We start from the raw sequence: 21,488 nt of genomic DNA on the forward strand, positions 1-21,488 counted from the left end.
TGCAAATATTAACACATAGAAAATGACGAAAATAAATGAATCGCTCTGCTCCCATCGCCGCTCTGCGGGCATTTTTGAAAACCTTTGAAAATTTGCTTAATATTTTGAGTGCCAACCAATGTTCAAAGTATGTACTATGCTAAGAATGACGAGTCAATTTTGCTGATTTTGTCGTAGTTTAGGAAAAAATATGTCTGAAATAATTGTGAAGATACCCAAAATCTCAAGGAAAGGCAGTGAAGATATCTCGGGTTTCGCACCGGGTCAGGTCTTCCATATCTCCTTCCAACGTTTCGATAAAACAACTAACTTCAGTTGGATTCCCGGATCCCTGATGATGATGGGCGAGTTGTTCATAGAAACGTCGGAAGGAGATATGGAGGACCTGACCCGGTGCGATACCCGAGAAAACTTTACTGCGGTTTTCAAAATTGTCCGCGGAGCGGTGATTAGTGCAAATCGATCCATGTTTTTCCCAATATTTTGCAGTATAATGTTCGTAATGGCGAGGTATAGCATTGAAAAGCCATGAATGTGAAAGATCACATAATCATGCATATAAATTTCGGTTTAAATCCCAAATTATATTTTAGTTCTCCGTAAAACTCGGATCACTTTGTCCGTCAGCAACGCATGTGGTGACTTCCTTAAACCCATTTAAATGTAAAAATTTCATTTTCTATTTCGTAAACCCAGCTAAATTTTCCTCACGTTTGCCATTTCATTAAAATCAGCGGATGTTTGGAAAAAAAAAGTGGCGGGTTCGGGGCCCGCTTGGATACATCGCTCCTATCCAAGACATGGATGTCCGAGTACGTTTGACTGTCAAGTTGAAAAGTATTCCAAAGGCCATAGGTGCTGTTTTCGGTGGTACACTAATAATTTTTTTGCATGGAAAAAAAAACCTTCGAAACATCAGATTCCACCAGAATGACTCTAAATGAATTCGATGAATTAAATTTGATGATGTAAAGTTAGTGAGGCGCATTTTACGCTGCATTTATTTATAAGACAAAGCAAGAAGGTGAGACATTGCCCCTGAAAGGCCGATTAAGGTTTAAACCAGGTACCCGCGAAGAAAACAGGGAAACAGCCGGAAATATTGTAGAAAGGAAGGCTTAAATTATTCTTTATTAGGGTACCAAACACATTCATACATTTTTGCACGCAATAAATAAAACAAAAATAAACAGCTGAAGAGCGCAGAATTATCAAGATCTTTTAAAATTGAAAATGAGAATTCTAGAAGCACTAATTCACGGTAATAATACGGTAATTTCCTACACTTGTCAAAGGTTTTATATGACCGAGCTCACCAATTTCGTTTGATTTTAAGTTGTTTCATAGAGAGATTTTTAAAATGATGAAACCCGAATTCTACTTTTTCCGATTTCCCCTTGGTACCATTCGATAAGCACGGACTAATCCCGAATCCAGGATTCTCTCTACCCATTCTCGCCTCCTCTACTTACTACATGTACTTTAATTGGGAAGACTTTTTCGTCATAACTAATCATTCCACTCCATCTAACGCTTTGTTTTAATGACTTAAGACTTAAGGTATGAGGTCAAGCAATCCTATTTATATTATCGAAAATTAATCACATCATCATGCATTGAGGTTCATCACTCTGTGAATGAGAGGGGTTTTTAGTCAATGTAGTACAGCTTATTCGACGACAAGAAGAGGATTAAATCATCATGAATTTTCTTCGCCTCGATCAGTACTTTAACTGCGTTGCAATATTTACGTGAAGTAAACAGCATTGTAGTGCCATATCTTTCTGCTTGGGGAAGGGTGAATCACATGTTTGAGGAAGTTATCGCGGAAGCCTTATCAAACTGCCGCTTCACCACATTGATTTCGAGTCTAAATTCAGAAATGTGATTAAGTTTTCCTGGGTGTCACACAATTACTTATATACTACTTATTTTAAGTAATTGTGTGACATCCGGGAAAACTTATAATGGAATACCACAAAGTAAATCAAGAGTTAGTGAATTTTGAATGTGATTTTACACAAGGATTGAATTATTTTGGACTAGAATCGAAACTAAAACGACAACAGCTCAAACAAAATATTTGGGAATGATGAAGATATGAGCACACAAGAAAACTATGTGTTCAAATGTATATTTCGACAAAAATATCAGTTTCCTTAAGCGGAGAACTCCAATGGAATAATACATTTCATAAAATAATTCCAAATTATGTCCAAATTGAGGCTACGTAGTTAATTGGCAATAATTTAGCTGAACTATTCAGCAAAATTATTGCCAGTTGCGCCGATTATATTTGACGATTCAATTGATATTATTGCCGATTAATTCAGCAATTTAACTTGGAAAAATAGAAAATCATGAGCATGTGAACAATTTGCATTTCTACAGTACAAGTTTACGATAAATATTTCGAAAAAAAGAAACAAAAATGCCATGATTTTCAAGTTTATTTACTTAAATATTATCTAATTTAAAATCTCAGGATATCAATATTAATGTAAAATATTTGCTTTCCAGATATGTACCACAATTCAAGCATAAAAATACTCAAATTTCAGAAAAAAATTTTAAAAATGTTTCCGAGTCGTCGGTAAATAATTGTTTTATACATGCGACAGTAAAACATACTTGAAGAACGATCCCATTAGATTTCCAGGACATATGTTTTAATTTTTCTTGCAGGAACATATTTGAACGAGGCAAGTGTTCAATACCCAATGTAACCCAAACTTATATTAAACTATGTATCTCATGGATTAGTGATAAATTTCGTGCATTATTTCGTCAGAGACACTGTAAGGGGGGTTGGGAGTTAATTTCCTTCACTAACAAAACTCGAAGACTGCTTAAACAAAAACAAACTAATGAGCACGTAATCCACATCTGTTTCAATGCAATGGAAAGTTCACTTTCTCCAAATCACCATTTCATTTTCAATCAGCATTTGTTCCACTCTTGTCACTTAGATATGCCCGCGAGTCACTGCAGTTGAAACGAGCCGTGGGAACTCTACTTCGTAACCATTTGCACCACCAAGGAAAAAAAACAATCCATCTCATTACCGAAGGTTTTTTTGCACAAACATGCACGCTATTTTGTGTCGAAAGTCGGATAAGACTACTTTAACTGGAAAATGGAAGTCACGCGAATCTCACGAGTTCAAATATGTTCCGCGAGGAAAATCAAAAGTAAAATGCCAAAGGAATCTGAGTGGATCGTGGACCAACTCTGTTATATTTTCGATCACGATAGAGTACGTAATATGAAGAATGAAGAGACCCGTAATTTACCGTTTTTCAATCCGTCGCCTACTTCTCTAGCCACTCTCGTACAAAAAGCTACGGTCTTGACCCTTTAGCAGAGAAGTCGATGACGTCACAAACTCATAGCGTGCCACCGAGTCTCTGCTAACCTTCGGCCTCGCGTGGCTCGTTGTTATTTATACTCTTGTGAGTAATTTGTTTCGTGAATGATAGGTTCTCCCTAAACGAGAAAATTAATCATTATTCTAATGACGTCACCTGCTCAGGAAATATGGGCGGCAACTTCCACGTTTTCTTGAATTGAACTCACGAGACAACTCAGATCGATTGCCGACGGGTTTACTTTGAGGAAATTCATTGTAATAAGATCCAGGAACATATTTGAACGAAGCAAGCGTTCAATACACAATGTAATTATGTGCCCTATGTAAAAAAATTATGTACCCTGCCAATGGAATGATCATAATTATCCACCTCGAGGATGTGTAATAACAGCCTTAGTAATTTTACATACTTATTTATTTGCTCAACCGGTTTACACGTTTTCACGTCATTTTCAAGAGCGGTCTATTACCGTGGAGTTTGTATGTTATTACCAGACAGTGAGATTCACACAAGCAGTAATGATCTTGCTTCCTCACATGGTCCTGCTTCCTCTACTCATCCGGTGACATTAGGGAGTCGTTTAACCGTAGAAGCCAGAACTCGCTCGACTTACATTACAGTCTGTATATGACTTGGTGGCTTCTGGGTGGACGGCTGATTTGGGCATGGGTGAATCTTTATTTGAAGAAGTACTGCGACTCAGGGTTGGTAGTTGAAATTGCCATTTTTGCGAGGCTCTCTGTTGCTTACTCTCTTATGATAGATTTTTTCCTTCAAGAAGAGCTGCCATATACGTGAAAAGTCATTACGATAGTCTTGCTAGTGCTATTGATCTCTTAGAACAACTCGGATGGGAATCTCTGTCAGACCGTGGACTGAAAACTAGACTAAACTTATTACGTAAATTCAAAAGCTGTTTTTTTCTGACGAAGTTAGCCATATCTTACGAACGGTAACATACAACTGTAGATCAGAACATAAAAATAAAATAAGAGAGATAGACTGTGGAACCGATAGATTTAGAATGTCGTTTTTTCCGCGATCTATAAGAGACTATCACGGCAGCTTTAGGACTTACATATAGGTTCGTTAACTTGTTATGTAACCTACCAACTTTTGTATTCCTTAATACATGTATCTGAATTTTCCTAGTATTTCTAGTAGCATGATTTGTTTGTTCTAGCTTAATTCGCAGATTGCCTTCGTGAGTAGTTACAAAGTTTTGTCTTTACATGAATGTGGAAGTAGATACATATAATGTGTTAAACATTTGAATGCGCAACACTTTTATGACCGTGTGGTTTGCATGTGGGAAATCTTTGCATGCTAATGATAGTACTCCCTACCAAACACCCCAGCGGTGACTCACCGGGTATTATGTGGATGCGAAAGGAAAATTTCTCTCGAATGAACCAGAACGCCCGTGACGTCACCAACTCAAGAGAAGAGGTAGAAAACACTCGCGTTTTAATTATTATTTACTCGCGAAAGAATGACTGAAAGAGTAAGATGTTTTCGCGATAATTTATCATTCCTTCCATCAACCGAGTTCTTTTAATGAGCTGAGGTCCGGACAAACGACCCCAATCGAACATTTGGCTTTTACCGGACTCGTCCATCACCGTCCTGAAGTTGTTTTTGCACAAATCTGAACGTTGCTTGCGCCAAAAGTGGGATAAGACCACTTTTACGGGTGAATGGGATACTCTCAGACGGATATTGCGTTAACGTCACCCTTTCCAATTGGCTCCTGCAAGAAAAATTAAAACCTCAATCCTGGAAATTTAATTCGCACCTTTGATTCCACTTGGACACGTGCTGATCGATGACTTCCCGAGTTCGAATTCTTTGGCCTCATTATAAAGACCGTTTCGAAGTAAAAGTGAAGTGAATATCATTTTCTTATTTTATGGACAACCAGAGAATAACACGCGTACTAAGATTTCCTCATGTTCCACATGCCAAAACGTCCTCAATTTCGATTGCTACAAATTTAACTGGTGTCAATGGGCATGATATTCGATCTTACGGATTTCACTTGGAAAAAATAGGATATGAAACCTTAAATTACGTGGGAATGCATGATGTTTTCGACTAAAGATGAATTTGAGAGAAAAAACTGATAGAATTACATTAGCTCTCACTTTGAGGACAGATTTGGGTGGAAGTGTATAAAAGCGGAAAATATGTATGCAGCACAGGCCAAATTTAAAATTAAAATTAAGGATTATTAGTTAATGAGTGAAACGGCAGGTAAGTCACAAAGAGTGTCTAATTCCATACGTTTGTTTATTTTTATTTCATGTGTGATTGTAATATGAGGATTAAAATTATTATTATTGTATTTTATCGTTATCAGTAGGAAGTTGATTGAATAGATCTTATCTGCAGATAGTATATGGAATCATTTACAAGCTCCATGATACGTAACTGTACCTCAGAGAATTATACAAAAATTTGTTTTTTTTTATGGAAAAATAATTACTATCAGTGAATTTTGACGACAAATACGGAAACTTGGTAACCCAGAAGCAATCATTATTAGTAAATAAAAAGTGAATCCTAAAATCTAACGCTGAATTTTGTCCCTTTGTTTAGTGCTCCACTTTCGATGTAAATATCGAAGTATGTTGAATGATCTATCAAGAGAAAGTCGATGGAAAAAAATCATCCAACTTGCTTTGATAACCACTGCTTAGTGAGGTTTGGGAGTCTAAGTTAATAAGCAATCATCAATTGATGTGAGACTCGCGGAAGGTGGGAAGTGAAAGTCATGACAATAAGTTACTTTCTTAACATCCACATAATTCGTTATCTACTCAGATCTAACTTCTCGTACCCGAATCGGTAATAATGGTGTGCGTTGACACGCGGTAACTTTTCGCTATGTCTCCTAAACATCTCTACAGTCGCAGCTTCCACTCACAATCAGTCACGAAATAAACTTCATAATTTTGGAAATACATTTCACGTTGCTGGAGCGAAACTCAAGGGCGCATGGCCGACATAAAGGAATTGCAGTCGAATTGTGAATGTATAAAATGCATATCTAATGTGTTATTGGAAAAATATTTTTTTCTGTACATTTTAGGCTAAAATTTTCTAATACTACTGTATTTTGTTGCCATTGCTGCTGAATAATGTGGTTGCACGATTTTATACGAGAAATGTATTACTTTCAATTGGATCCCTGGAAAAACAGTGAGCATTTGTTTTTTTAGCTTCGGGAATAATTATCCTTAACAGATAAGTCACAAATATATTATAATTTTCGTAAATATATACTCTAACCCTATTAAATACTGGGGCAGATTATTTCATGAGGGGAATCACCGATGTAACAACTGTGCAATTCACTAAAGATTTAATTTCATTTTATATTTTTCTGTTCTTTGAAAAGTTACTGGTCCGTGAATAGAGAAAATTCTTTTTTCATTTGCTTTTTAAACCTGCAAACGGCTATCCAGGATTTTTTCGGGTGCCTTAATAATTATCACGTAAAATACACGTATTACATATTGCTTATCAGAAACCTTTAAAATATATAATCCTGAGATATCGCTAAATACAACATTCACACAAATTTGCATGTCCTCTAAAAGGGGCGGCCACTGAGGATAGCGTTGCTCACCTGCGCGTCGTTGACCGGTTATAATCTATAAATACGCAAGCATTTCCTGCGCGCGGAATATCTACGGTCCTTTCGCCGTTTGACCGCTAGTCGGTGGCTCCCACGCGCCGTGCCACTGGGCGCTGCGTCAGGCATCGTATCGCCGATCGTAACCTTGACCCATTTCTACCCCTCATTCGCTCCAGTCACTGTCGTCCGCTGACGGGGCAACCACGTTTCAAGCCCCCCAACCCGCGCTTATCCATGACTACTACGCCTTGTCCCGTTGACCTTGGTGGGCCTTTCAAACACCGGCGGCCGTGAACCTCGAAACGCAGGTACTTCCAGACAGTGGCGTAGGCAGGCGGGGATGTACTCGTGGGGCTCCTGACACCCCCCCCTCTCCCCGAAATATAATAACACAATTACTTTGCTTCATTAAAGAAAACAAAATTGAAAAATCATGAATTTACAAAAGATTTCTTTGACAAAAAGTTTTTTTGATTATGAAAAGTGATAAAGTTAGTTTAAAACCCCCGACTTAGTTACCCTGTTTTTCGAAAAATTTCCCCCTGGTTTTGAACCCCCTCCCTGAACAAAATTTCTGGCTTCCTCACTGCTTTCAGATTTGTAATTTTTGTTTCGTTTATTACAATGAAATATCGCTACAGGGAGTGTTGATGAGACGGAGAAATTCGTTAGAATTAGAAAAGAGAAGGAATAGACCTTACATCAAAGATACCAAACAAGGTAGCAAGGGGGTAAAAAAATGTGGACATTTAAAAAGCGTAATCGTAAAGATAACGATTGAAATCATATCAGCCACATTAAAAGTAATATATCTTCTACTTTATCTACTAATAATACAAAAAGGTTGCCCAAATTACCTCTAAGATGAGAAAATGCTTTTCCCTGACATTCAAAACTGAAAATCACCTCGGTCATCACACGGAATCCCACGTTACATCAGAATAAATAGAACGTTAATAATACGGAAAGTGAAGGGTTCTGTTCATTTGTTCAATTTATTCCAAAATTCTCTTTTTTCTCATAGGTTTCATGCCCAGGAGATGGCAACACCTGCGTTATGATTTCCCAATTCAAGGGGACTACATAATATTTTTGGATTTTCTTATATTCGTGTCCCGATACATGCTCCCTTTTGGCTGGCTGCCCAAACTTTAGCCGCCCAAATCCAGGCTCCCTAATGTCAAACGAGTTGGGATTCCGCTTAACACGTTCCATGCGGGTGGCATCATAAGATGTCACGAATGTCTTCCAAGGGTGGCGGGTGACATCATAAGATGTCATCAGTAGTACATCGTTTCATTATTTTTTTTCGCGCCCGGTTTTGATCCAGAATGTCTTTTTTCGACGCAATTTAGTAAATTAATAGTTCTTCTTTTCAGTGGTATTATCCGTTTCTGAATTCTTTTATATACTCTATCTCTTATCTTTGTTTTTTTTTCGCAATTTTTTCAATATTTTGGGTCATGCTCTTCGTCACCTAATGTATTTTTTCTTATTTCTTTGGATTCATTGCGTGAAATTTGTGTATTGATATAACGACGGGCGGGGAGGAACTCAATGATGTTTCACCTGGTCAATATAAGTTTCATGGTGAGTTTTTTTCCTCGCTCCAAAATTGCTACATATCCTCGCTCCAATGCAGCACACAATTACCGATCCGGTGTTTATAAAACGTGAGCAGCACATGATAATTTGAGCTTCCTTCGATGTAGGTCTTACATTGTTTCTTATACCTCGCTCACCTTACTCCTTCCGTCCATTCGAATGAAGACTCGATTTTACAAATTGGCTGGAAAATTCTGTTTCGGGGCTTACTCCCGGAGGTTGAAGCATTGTTTTATTATTACCCTCACTCCACTCATGCTTCCTTCAAATGTTAGTCGCGAATGGTGCTCTGTCCTACCACACGGCATTCTGATTCTGCACCTCAGCTCAAGAGTTCAGCTTACATACGTGCTGCCGTTAGATATTGTGTTTTCGACTGTAGGCGTTCAAAATGCACAGGAAGAAATATATCTCCCATTCAGAAGATACCACCATAACCGTGCTCAATTCTGGTAAGTGTTCAAAACTCATTCTTTCATGTTCAGTAGGATAAATATCTTAATAATGTATTTATATTCGTATAATAAGGAGCAGGAAATAGGAGAAAGAGAAAGTTGGAAGAAGATGAAAATGGCAATAAAACTGAAACAGAAACAGGACCATCTGTCTCCGGTGAGTTTCAATATCTGCGAGTGCAGTTTGGAAAATTTATTCAATTTTAAACATCTTATTATCTTTTACAATAATTATATAATTTTTTAATCAATAACTAGGATGTTCAAAGAATGATCCTTCGCGAGCCCTAACACAGAGATTGACCGAAGACGACTTGAGGAGGCTACTATCTGAGACAGATTCTTCGGGAGAAGATGAGGATTTATGGGAGGAAAGCGCGGAAGACTTCCATTCTGAAATCAGCGACAGCGAAGATGAGAGCGAGGACGAGAACCTTGGAGATTCTGAGCGTGACAGGACCAATATTTCTGCAACTGATTCCATCATTGAAACCATGGCACCAAACCCCTCATGTACCGATAGATTTTGTGAAATGTGGAAAAATGAGCAGCCTGCTATCACACGGATGCCATTTACTGGTTGTCCCGGGTTGAAGGAATCCCCTGCTGACAATCACCCACGCGATTATTTTGACCTCATAGCCAATGAGGCATTTTACGACCTCTTAGTTTCAGAAACCAACAGGCAGGCTGAGACCCTTCAATCGGCAAATGTATCGCCACATGCCAGAATAGCCGACTGGAAACATATGTCGAGAGACGAATTTCAAAAGTTCCTTGGTTTATTGTTCCACATGGGAACAATTAGGCTTAATAGAATCCAGGATTATTGGAAAAAGGACGATTTATTCAATTTAACGTGCTTTTCACGGTACATGCCTCGGGATAGGTTTCTTTGCATTTTGCAAACGCTTCATTTCGCTGCAAATCCTACGGAAAATGAGCCTCTACCAGAGGACAAATTGTTCAAAATCAGGCCATTGATAAATCATTTTCAAGGTAGAATGCATGCCATTTATTCACCCGCTAAAGATTTATCGTTGGATGAATCAATGGTTTTATGGAGCGGCCGTCTGATTTTTCGACAGTACATGAAAGGAAAACGTCATAAATATGGCATTAAAATTTATTTGTTAACGGAATCATCCGGAATAGTAATTCGAATGCTGGTATACACTGGGTCTGCAGACAAGGAAATAGGAGGGCAGGGGCACGTAAGAAATGTAGTACATAAACTACTTCAGGGCCGAGAGGGTTTTGGCCATTCTGTTTATTTAGATAATTACTACAACAGTGTGCAATTGTCTAGAGAACTTCTGGGAAAGGAAATATATTGCACAGGCACATTGCGGGTAAACAGAGCAGGGAATCCCAAGGAAATTGTGCCCCATAAATTAAGAAGGGTGAAATAGTAAAGCAGTGGAGTCATGATGGCATCTGCGTCTTGAAATGGAGGGACAAACAGGACGTTTTGGTCATCACCTCCGAGTATGGGAGCCAGTTGCTTGAGGTCCCGAACAGAAAAGGAATAGTGAAATTAAAACCGGAGGCGATAGTTATGTATAACAAATTTATGAGAGGCATTGATCACGGCGACCAAATGCTAGCATATTACCCCTGTGAGCATAAATCGGTCAAGTGGTATAAGAAATTAGGAATGCACATCTTTCAGTTGATCATTATAAATAGTTACTTATTGTATCAAAAATACAGTGGAAACAAAAAAACACTGTACGAGTTCCGCATAGAGCTAATACGATCCCTGGTAGGAGCACAAACAGGCCCTACCTCACGTCCATCCACACCCAAGCCCCCCGAATCTCATTTTCCCGCTTTCTTTCCTGCCAACGGGGGGGATAGACGCAAACAAAAGCGATGCCGCGTTTGTCACACCAAAGGAGTCAGGAAGACCGTCACCACTTTCTGCCCAGATTGTCCGGATGAGCCCGGATTATGTCTTCGTCCCTGCTTCATTGAATATCATGGGAAGATGCCAGAGAAATATTTAATATGTATTTTTAAGTGTAATGAAAAAGTTACTCTTTATTTTGTATACTATTTTTTGATAAGTGCTATATTTATTTTTACAACAATGTATATTACTTTAAACTAAAATAAAACATTATATATGTATAATAGTAATGGTTTACTTTCAAAAAAGCATTGTATTAGTCATGCAGAGAAAGCTTACAGCAAATTGTCGGAATAAAAAAAATTGAAGAAAAATGTGTATTCTTCTTCATCGACTTATATTGCTTCCTAGCTAAGGCTTCCTCGGAGTATTACTTTGGAAGGACCTAGCCAGTCGGGTTCTCTACTGTGAATTGCCAAATGTGCGGGAAAAAATGTAAGTTTGCTGTAGAGAACCCAATAGACCATTGCCCGGTCCATTGCAGTGTTTCTAATCATTTGTTTTGTTTTCGATATGCAGGAAGCTAAAAATACTTCACAAAATATTGCAGTTTAACTGTCAAAATTATATCCAGTACTTAATATTATTTAATGTTAGCAGCTAAAACTGAAATGAACTTTAGAATAAGAAGGGGTTTGTTGCAATTTGAAAAATAGAATTTGCGGGTATTGGTGTATTGCCGGTTGCATACGTGCATTTTTTTGCCATGGCGGACGACATCTTAAGATGTCACGAAAAAAAAGTTTAAAAATAAATATTTCCCGTATGTTATCAGCAACTTTAGATATCAAGGTAATCATTTTAAACCGAAATCTATTGGAAATTAAAATAAAAAAATTCCGTCACCCGGAACACCCAAGATGTGTTTGGCCGCATGGAATGTGTTAATGAACATGACACGTTTCGATGACTTGGTTTTGTCGGTCAGATTGGTCGTCAGTTGGAAATGACAAGTATTACTATTAAACCATCTACAGGACAAAATCTTGCCTAAAACGCTGCAGTGCCGACGTAGATTGGATCCGTTAAGTGCTCGTACTTTTTACGTACGATCCTTAAATCTACATATTATTAAAAAATATCACTAATGAATTAAAACGGCATTGTTTGCCATAAAAGACATGAAAAATGTTTTAGCTCCCCTCTCCAGGTAAAAGCCGCTACTAATTGTAAGAATCAATATTCTATAAAACCCACTTACAATCACTGACTCACTGGCTAATGCAAATGTTGAGGGTGAGCAAGACGAGATTTGACGACAAGTCATAGAATCGACCCAGTCTAGCATCGTCTGAAACCCTAAGAACAATTCTCATGGTAAAACATAACCCAGTATTGTTCCACAAACTTTTTATTATTAGCTGTCAACTAGTTTCGAGGTCTATACCGTGATTATCAAGACTAACAGCGTCTGTTAGTCTTGATAATCACGGTACAGACATCGAAACTAGTTGACAGATAGCAATAAAAAGTTAGAGGAACAGTACTGGGTTTTGTTTCACCATGAAAATTTCATCTTTCCACCAAGTAACGTCCAAATCAGTTGCTTTTACAAAGCAAAATCGTCGAAAGATTAAATTTTCTATTTATTAGATTGTTGCCAACTGCTTATTTGCCGCTACTTTTGGGGGAAGTGAGGGATCGAAAAATCGATGGTAATTAGGGATCTGAAATTCTCAGAGAAGCTTGATAACGTCACCAAAGTCATTGTGGCAGTCAGTGGCGTAACTATGGGCGGGATAAGGGGATAGATCTTTCCCCTAAGTCTCAGAAAATTTTATAGTATACCAATGTTTCCGATAATTTCAGAGACATAGCCCAAAAGTTTATATTTAATATGACGAGTACCCGCGAAATTTTTAACGAAGAAATTTCAAAACTTGTCTTTAAAATAATTTAGGTCGTAACGCCGTAAGGTAGTAAGTCGGGGAAGTACCTGTAAGCATCACTTAAATAAGGTGTGCTGACTGCATTCTTTCATCAACGCACATCCCGCACCATTATCGTACCGTTACACGTCGTTAAGCTCTAACAAACATGACCGGGCCATCATAGTCAAATTCAAAATACTTTACTTGATCCTCGCGAACTTCATATATACTTTTTACTGAAAATATAGTTTTTCTACATCAAATAAGACTCAAAAATGCACGCCAAAAATAAGAGAAAACGAGGTTTTATAAAAAGAAAAGTTGGGCCCAGTGCTGACAGTATGTAGGCTTGGACGGTGATTAAATGACCGTTTATTGCTTCAGGTTTGGGCCACGTCGATTCATTATGCGGGACAATAGTTTCGCCTGCCTTCCAGCTGGTTTCATCAGGTACAGAAGTCCACAAAATGATTCAACGTGGTACAAACCTGAAGAAAATATGGTCACTGGCTGTGTGCACAGTAAAAAAGTCTCGCTATAAGAAAATGCTTCATACGATCATGCTGGTTTCGAAACCACATTATGAAAGACCATACTTGGAAAACAAACCACTGAGCAAGCATCCAAACCTGTTATCCATAATAGACACGAAACAGAACAACATAGACTTGGTAACAAACAATTTTCTGCAGCCAGCATCCATATGGGGACTGACTATGGCAAAACGGTTATTCACATCCTGCTTCGCGAGAAAAGGGTGTAGAAATTACCACGGTCATATCAAACTATATTATATTCTCGTTAGCTTAATGACGGCAAGTGACGGTAATTTGCATTCATATATTGGAACGGCAGATGTCTATTCATGTTCGTGACGAAGTAACAACTCAAAGGGTGAACTACAAAAAATAACGGTACAATGGAAGGTATGCCATCAACACGGGAAACATATTTTTTTGTGCAGAGCGAAAGTACCCATGAATTTGTCCGTTAACTTTTCCAGTTGCACCGTATCGTATTCATATACCTTTATAAGGTCTCCAGGCGAAAAAAAACGTCTGTCAGCATTGTTTCACAATGCGCACGAAGTGATTGATATCGTTCGGATATGACTCAACGCGCCGCACCTAATAAAAAAGACTTTTGTTTATTTTTTCAAATTAGGAAAGAACTCCTAGCAAGGAAAACATATGCGTATCGATTCATTTATCATAATTATAAAAGCTATTACATTCTCCTCGGATTAAAAATGAATGCATTCTCTTCGCATCGTATGATAATGATTTCCCAACTAGTTACATCCACCTTAATTATAGGTATCGCAGGCTACAAAAAGCAATTACATGCAATGGATTACTGTAGCAGAGATGAAAGTATTTTATAATATTCTATTTCATATTGATGAATATTGTTCTAATTGCAGGGATTCTAGTTACAACAAAAAAAAACGAAAAAAAAGGAGGTCAGGGAGTTAAAAAGATATATTGATGGATATCCTATCAAATGGAAAACCTACCTAAAGTATATTTTATTGAAATCCATGGGCGGCTTACTGGTATCACACACTTTTATGCACACCAGAACACCTGTTCTATGATGTGCAATAATGATACGCAGTTCGAGAAATCTTTGACATTGCATTCGACAAATTCTGGCTCTTTGCCAATCACATAAAGTCGGTATAATGGTATGCCGTCTACCATTTCCAACTCTTATCCGAAAATTAATGCTATATGCTGATTACTTCCTCACATGCAGCTAGGCTTTCCACTTCAATAGCTAGAGGTTCCTGTTAAAATAAAAACCACCCGGGAGACCGAAGGTAGTTGCATAGAGTAAGTATATACTTACTCTACGGTAGATGCCATTTAGGTTTAGTTGGCATCCAGCTTCTTTCATCAGCACTGCTGGCCATAGACGCCACCATTAATTAGTCGAATAAAATCATACTCCTTCCCAACTGCTGTTTCAGTACCATTGAAACTCATTTCAGAAATTAAAGACAGCTGAGTTCTGAACTACTGCTTACGAATTTCAAAGCCGAACATTTGGTTCAATATAAGCTTTTACTGTCCTAAAAAGCTCCATTGACATTTTAAGAAACTTTAATAGGAATATAATTTGATAATACTTTTGGCTCCGAATAACATGTCTTACTTCTGGGGGACACTGTAGCAGCCATATTGTCTATCATGTTTTATTGCATATTCATAAATGCCCTGCATCGAAAACTTTATCGAATTTTCAGGTGTAAAAATCTCAGCAGTAACTATATTATATTAATTCGACGGTTCATACAAAGTGTTTTGCTAAGGTGGCTTAACCTAAGAGGTAAAACCGTTTTCACGGATTCGGCACACAATTTGCAGTGATATTTTCTTGAAGACGGACGAAAGTGACGATTAACTAGAATTCGATAAATATGATGTAGTAGTAAAGGAATTCGTAGCATTGGTAGATTGGGAATTTAATAAACACTGTCAGGGTGACAACAAGCCCCGATACCTCGTCAGGATCTCCCAAAGCATTCCTTTTTGTTTGACAAAGATCTAATGTTTTCATTACTTTCTTGGGTTGATTTTTTGGAATAAATGTGCATGTCATTCTTCAGGTTGGCATGCAAATTTGTTCTCTTAGCAGCATGAGTACTGCCTAATTTTACGGGCCTGATAACTTCCCTTTTTAAACTCTGAATGCATATTTCTAAATCAGACGTGATAGAGATTATGAAAAATTTACAAGAGTTCGCTGTCGCATAACGCTCACTTTTATCTCTACTGTATTCAGAGGTGTGTATCTATAATGTGTGTCGAATGATGAAATTACGTACACAAGAAAAAGGGATATTTTCTCCGCAAGATAAATACACCTTCACACATCTCGCCGTCGCCATTAATATCCTATCATGATAATTCAAAATCAAATTTAATAGCCGATAAATTAAATTCCCCTTTTACTGTAAATTATGAGCAAGGTGACTACGTAAAACAAGCCACGTCCCTTACTGTAGAGCCTTGATCTATACTGCCACTTCGGTAGCTTTATGACCGCAGCGCGGCGATTATTATTCCCACTCATTGGTGGATTTAGGGGGGGGGAACAGTGACAGGGGAACGTGACCCCCCCACCAGGCGCTTAAAAAAGAGACGAGATTTTTAATACGGTTATCATTATATTCGTTTTATTTTGTGTATTACAGAGCCCCAATCATTTAATTTAATATGAATTACTCTCATATCAGAATAAAGAGAATATTTTCTACAGTAGTTGTATTTTGTTTTTAATCTCAAATATGAGAAGACCAGCCAGACCCTTGTGCCCCCCAGAAAAAAAAATTTGCGTCCGCCCTTATTCCCACCATTAGCAATAGAATACTTACAATCGCGAGAAATGGCATTGAAAAACTGTGAATACGATATATTATATGACAACGAATCTAAATTTTATTTATCAGCCCTAATTATAAGTATCATGAAGGTAGAGTTATTCTAATTTAATTTAGAATTTATAATAACTCTAGCTTCAGAGTAGCAAGCGGGGACTTCGGTAAATACATTTTAATGTATAGTCGGAGGCAGCACATAGTGGCCGACTGTAGAATACTCAAATGTGAAATTCGTGCGTATTGCAATGAGTAGTATACACTCTTGAATGTCACCAAATCGATCTATCAGAGTGATTCACGGCTGAGTTAACTGAAACATTGGGTAGCTCGCGGTGAATCACATCTTCCTCTCTCTTGAATATCCCAAAATCACGTGCAAAAATTGCCCAATATTTGACACTGCACGTGCATGTTCTCGTTTCCTCACGGAGACAAAGACAACGATAGTGCTTTGCTAGCTGGGGACGGATGATGATTCATATTTATGGTCTAGATTTCCTGGGGTAAATGCAATGAGTGGTATCTTCAATACGGTATTACTATTGGCTAAACGAAGAGAACACTTAAAATATTCTCGTAACTTTCTCTTTTCTTCGCAACCCTTTCTACATTAGCAGGAATTTCTTCCTTGTATTATCAGTCAATTTTTAATAAAATTTACAATATACAATGATTTATATCTCCATAAAATCAATTTTCTCCATTAGTGAACCACATGTAACTATCGCTCGATCTTTATCATGTCCAGCAAACATTCAACAGTTATACGAACCCAAATTTTAATAACGATAGAAATAAAAATGGTGATTCAGGATCAATTGTTTATCATTTAATACTAGTTACGCAATTAAAGAGAAATTAAATTTGATTTTACGCACGGAATGTAAAGATTAACTATGTTGCTACAATTGAGCTTTAATTCAAAAATTCTTTTAAAATTTGACCGTCGTACATTCACACATTTTAATAATAATGAAAGTATTACGTTCAATTTAAAAATGACGATTCAGAATCACAGATCTAGCGGATGACGGTAGTTCGGTTATTTATACAGAAAAAAATTAAATTTTTTCTTCGGAATGAGAAGAGCAACGGTGCTGCTCTAATGGAAAGTCAAAATATCATAACCAACAAAACTTTTATCATTTAATGCAAATGCGGCAATTAATTCAGAAAGTAAATTTGATATTTACCTACGGAATGTAAAGAGTAACTATGCTGCTACATTAATTTTTACCTGCTAAATATGGAAAGGAACTGTCTTAATAAAACGTAAAATTAATATATCATAACCAACAAAACTTTTCGCAGTCGGTAGGATTCGAACCTACGCTCCCAGAGGGAATCTGATTTCTAGTCAGACGCCACGACTGCCTCTATGACTTCACAGATGTAATGGAGAGTGTTAGTTATTATCACTTACGAGACCTGGGACAGAAGCAGCGGGGAATATGGTTAGCGACGATGCCGGGCAGTTAGCAAAGGAGTGCAATGTGGCAGTTTCCTTCATCAAAGAAAACGAAATGCATTGATTGCTATTCGTTACCCACCATTAGGGTTTTCTTAATATACAAATTATTTGGTTTTAGAAATCCCAGTTTAGACGAATAGCAATGGTCAAATTTAACCTAATTTGAAAAAGGCCAAATTGGCGCACATGCGATGCCACTCCACGTGACATCACAGGGACCTAGTTTCTACACGAGAGGATAGGAGTTTTACATCGTCTGAGATTACCAATGCATGCATGAGTCACAGAGCTCAGGGAAACATCTCTTAATAATCACTTATTAAAATTATCTAAGGTCGGAAAGTCTCCTTCGTTTGATAAGGTAGTAATAATACATATTTAAGCCAAGCGCTACCAGGCTGCTATCAGGATACTCTGCTACCTGCTAGCAGCCTGCGTCCTATCAGCGCTCAAGCCACGCATCAAGGTCACCTCACAGGGCGGCAGCGGGAACCAGAAATACGTCACACGGAGTTTTCCCATCATTCCTACTTAGCCGTCGCGTTTTCGCGCGCTTGAAATTTTTCACTTTTCGTTTAATCGCGAAAAATAGATATCGTTATTCGAAAATCTAAGAGCGTGAAATGCGTACTCCAGGAGTAATAATATTTCGATTAAGTCAATAAAAAAATAATAGGAAACCACCATATTGACCATGGTCCTTAATCAGGAAGTTCTTTTTGCAGAATATTTTTGGGAGGTTAATAATGCATGTCCCATTTTTCAACGAATTCACAGTAATAGAGGGAAAAGTCAGAAATCAATTGAAAAACATAAAGCTGCATACCTAAATAATGCTTTTGTATTAAAAATTACTCTAACACATAAGGCGAAAGACATAATTTAATGTAAATTATCACCCGCCGAATTTTTATTCGAACCTGATTTTAGCTATCGAAAGATAAGACCTCGTCCCTCGTTCCCAGTGCGCTCCTATAAATAAAAATGTGAGAAAGTTCTCTTCAATCACTCGCCTAAATTTTGAAGTAATTATGAACTAGGGTTTAACATTGCTATCTCACCTCTAACGTTCATGTTGCTGGCCAGAAAAATAGCTTTGATCAGGGGCATGGCTTGCCGACCAATGGCTCATCATATAATTTAATATATCACACGGTAACGGGAGGCAAACAATGGAAAAAGGGTTGTGATTCCTTTCATATCATTGCCTCTATTACTGAAAATGATAGGCGTCCAGGGGTAGTTGTTTGCTCAGTCATTGGAGACATTCCAGAACTCGCGTGAGAAATGATATCTTTATTGAATTCCTGGTGGGTAGTTCGACACAAGTGTATTCCAAATAGATTATTTTTAATTATTAAAGCAACCAATCCTGAAAACTATTAACTAGAGATAAAGTTACCTAAATACTCGCGTCGGGCCATACTGACCTGATAGGACGAAAAAAGGAGACCGTCGCGACGCGTCGGAGCACCGTCTAAATTGCATAAGCGTCGCTACATTACTTTTGGTCGTAATAACATAACTGCAAAAGAGGCAGTCGTGGCCGAGTGGTTAAGGCGTCTGACTAGAAATCAGATTCCCTCTGGGAGCGTGGGCTCGAATCCTACCGACTGCGAAGATTTTTTGTTAGTTATGATATATTAATTTTCCGTTTTATTAAGACAGTTCCTTTCCATATTTCGCAGGTAAAAATTAATGTAGCAGCATTGTTACTCTTTACATTCCGTCGGTAAATATCAAATTTACTTTCTGAATTAATTGCCGCATTTGCATTAAATGATAAATCATTGACTCTGAATCACTATTTTTAACTTACGCCTATAACTTCCAATATTATTAAAATTTGTTTATGTACGACGGTTGAATGTTTTCAGGACACAACAGAATGATATCAGGCGATAATGACACGTGGTACTGTAATGAAGAATATGGATTTTATGGTGGTAATTTACAGACAGTTAGTTGGCGCCTATTGAATTGCCGTTTCCCATCCGTCTCTTTCCCTCAGCGGGCTTACTTTGACCGCCTTAAAAATAAAATTATAAGTGGATTATGTTATTGCGAGCTTCAACCTAAAATTTGTGGTAATTCGACAGCAAAAAGCGTTGCAGGTTTCCTTCAAGCCCCTCAAATACTCAAAATGGTAGGATGCAGCCTTATGGCTACGTTTGGCGGAAATAAGTCAGTGTGCAGCCACCTTGAGAAGATCGGGTATACATTTTACTCTGGAACAAACAATACTTCGGAATTCGACCATAAAAATGAAGCGGAATACAGTTCAACATGGCTGAGTCCGTTGAATTCAACACTCGCATAAAAATACGGCCAGGACATAATTTGGATTGACTGTGCAGGACGAAGGTTATCGTTCACGCTCGTGGAACCTTCGAAGAGGTAAGAAAAAAACATTCGAATACGGCAAAAACATACGTGACCCAAATCCGCTACGACGTGCGATTTTTTTTTCAAACCGGGCATTATATAATTGACCACCTCACTTTTAGGAATACTAAACTAGAATGGAAATAAAAAGATTTCCGCATTCCGTCCTTCGGACAACGAATTTTCCCACTGTCCGCACGGTGCACTGGCCAGTGGTAATAGGACCGGAAGAAAAAACCGCGCGCACAATAGATTTTTTTTTGCTTCGCGACGTCTTTTGACGGCGCGAATTCTCTCGCTGTGGCCATCGGAAATAAAACTGACTCAACGCCTCTCCGACCTTGGCTAGTCGTTTGTTTACTCGCGAATTCCGTCCGTTGCACTCCCTCTGCGCTCGCCCCTCCCTTTCCCACGCGAACAGAATCGCAGCGCAATGCGTTAGGTTTTTATTTTTATCGTCCTCAACCATTTGTTAGTACAGAATAGCATATTATTGACTTAAAATGGTATTGCGACCGACAGCTAACGACATCTGCACCGTAAGGAAGGTTGTGGAAATAAAACCCGGCGTCGGCATTAGACTCTTCTTAATGAAATACGCCAAAGAGACCATGAATTATCGTCCCTTCCGACGGACGGAGTCCTCCACATCAGCTTACGAGCCGCCTACTAAGGCGTGAGGCGAGAGTGTTAAAACACCAGCCGCCTATATATAAAAAACAAATACTCAAACAAAATTACTAGCATTTATTGAAGTCCCTTAAGGTTCGGGGGAAAAACGCATTCATCTATCCCATCCTAACCCATATCTTTCCGTTCGGCAAAATATCTCAACCGCTTGCAAACCAAAAGGAAATGCTTTAACGAAGTTCCGCCTAGCATTTATTAAAGTCCATTATGGTTCGGGGGAAAAACGAATTCCCATATTTATCCAAAGCTAGGATAAATCCATATTTATCCTAGCTTTATGTCGGTACTCAAGTGCCTTCTTCCAAAAAAACTCCCAGTTCCTACACTATTAGGAAAGAGGATCTGTGCACGCATTTAGAGGCCTAATTCATTTAGAGTAGACTTCGATGAAAAACAGTAAATCTGTAAAACTACAGTTAGCTCTTCCTGGAGTTTCTAACACTTACTAATATCACGTCATGAATGTCATAATTGGTCCTTTACCTTCGTTAAAGAAACACTATTCATTAAAACATTTATGGATAATATTCTGCATTACGTAATATACGGAGCACGTAACAAGCTTTCCTACTGACGCCACCGTGGCGTTCGTGAAAAATAAACGGTTGTATAACCGATATGTACCGTGTCCTAATATTATTAATAAATTTAAAGCGCTTCTATTGATGTTGAGTTTTGAGATTTCCGCTGAACTTGGGTGCCC

At 38.1% G+C, this 21,488-nt stretch overlaps 1 protein-coding gene and 1 non-coding gene across 3 annotated transcripts in view; both read left to right on the forward strand.

Moving 5' to 3' along the window:
* Positions 1-21,488, forward strand: part of LOC124165377 (organic cation transporter protein-like) — a 217,037-nt gene that overhangs the window by 47,229 nt on the left and 148,320 nt on the right. The window lies entirely within an intron of this gene.
* Trnas-aga lies at positions 19,247-19,328 on the forward strand. The gene has a single exon. It is a non-coding gene; the product is annotated as a tRNA-Ser (tRNA).

This window comes from Ischnura elegans, chromosome 9, assembly GCF_921293095.1.
Source record: "Ischnura elegans chromosome 9, ioIscEleg1.1, whole genome shotgun sequence".
Lineage (NCBI taxonomy): Eukaryota > Metazoa > Arthropoda > Insecta > Odonata > Coenagrionidae > Ischnura > Ischnura elegans.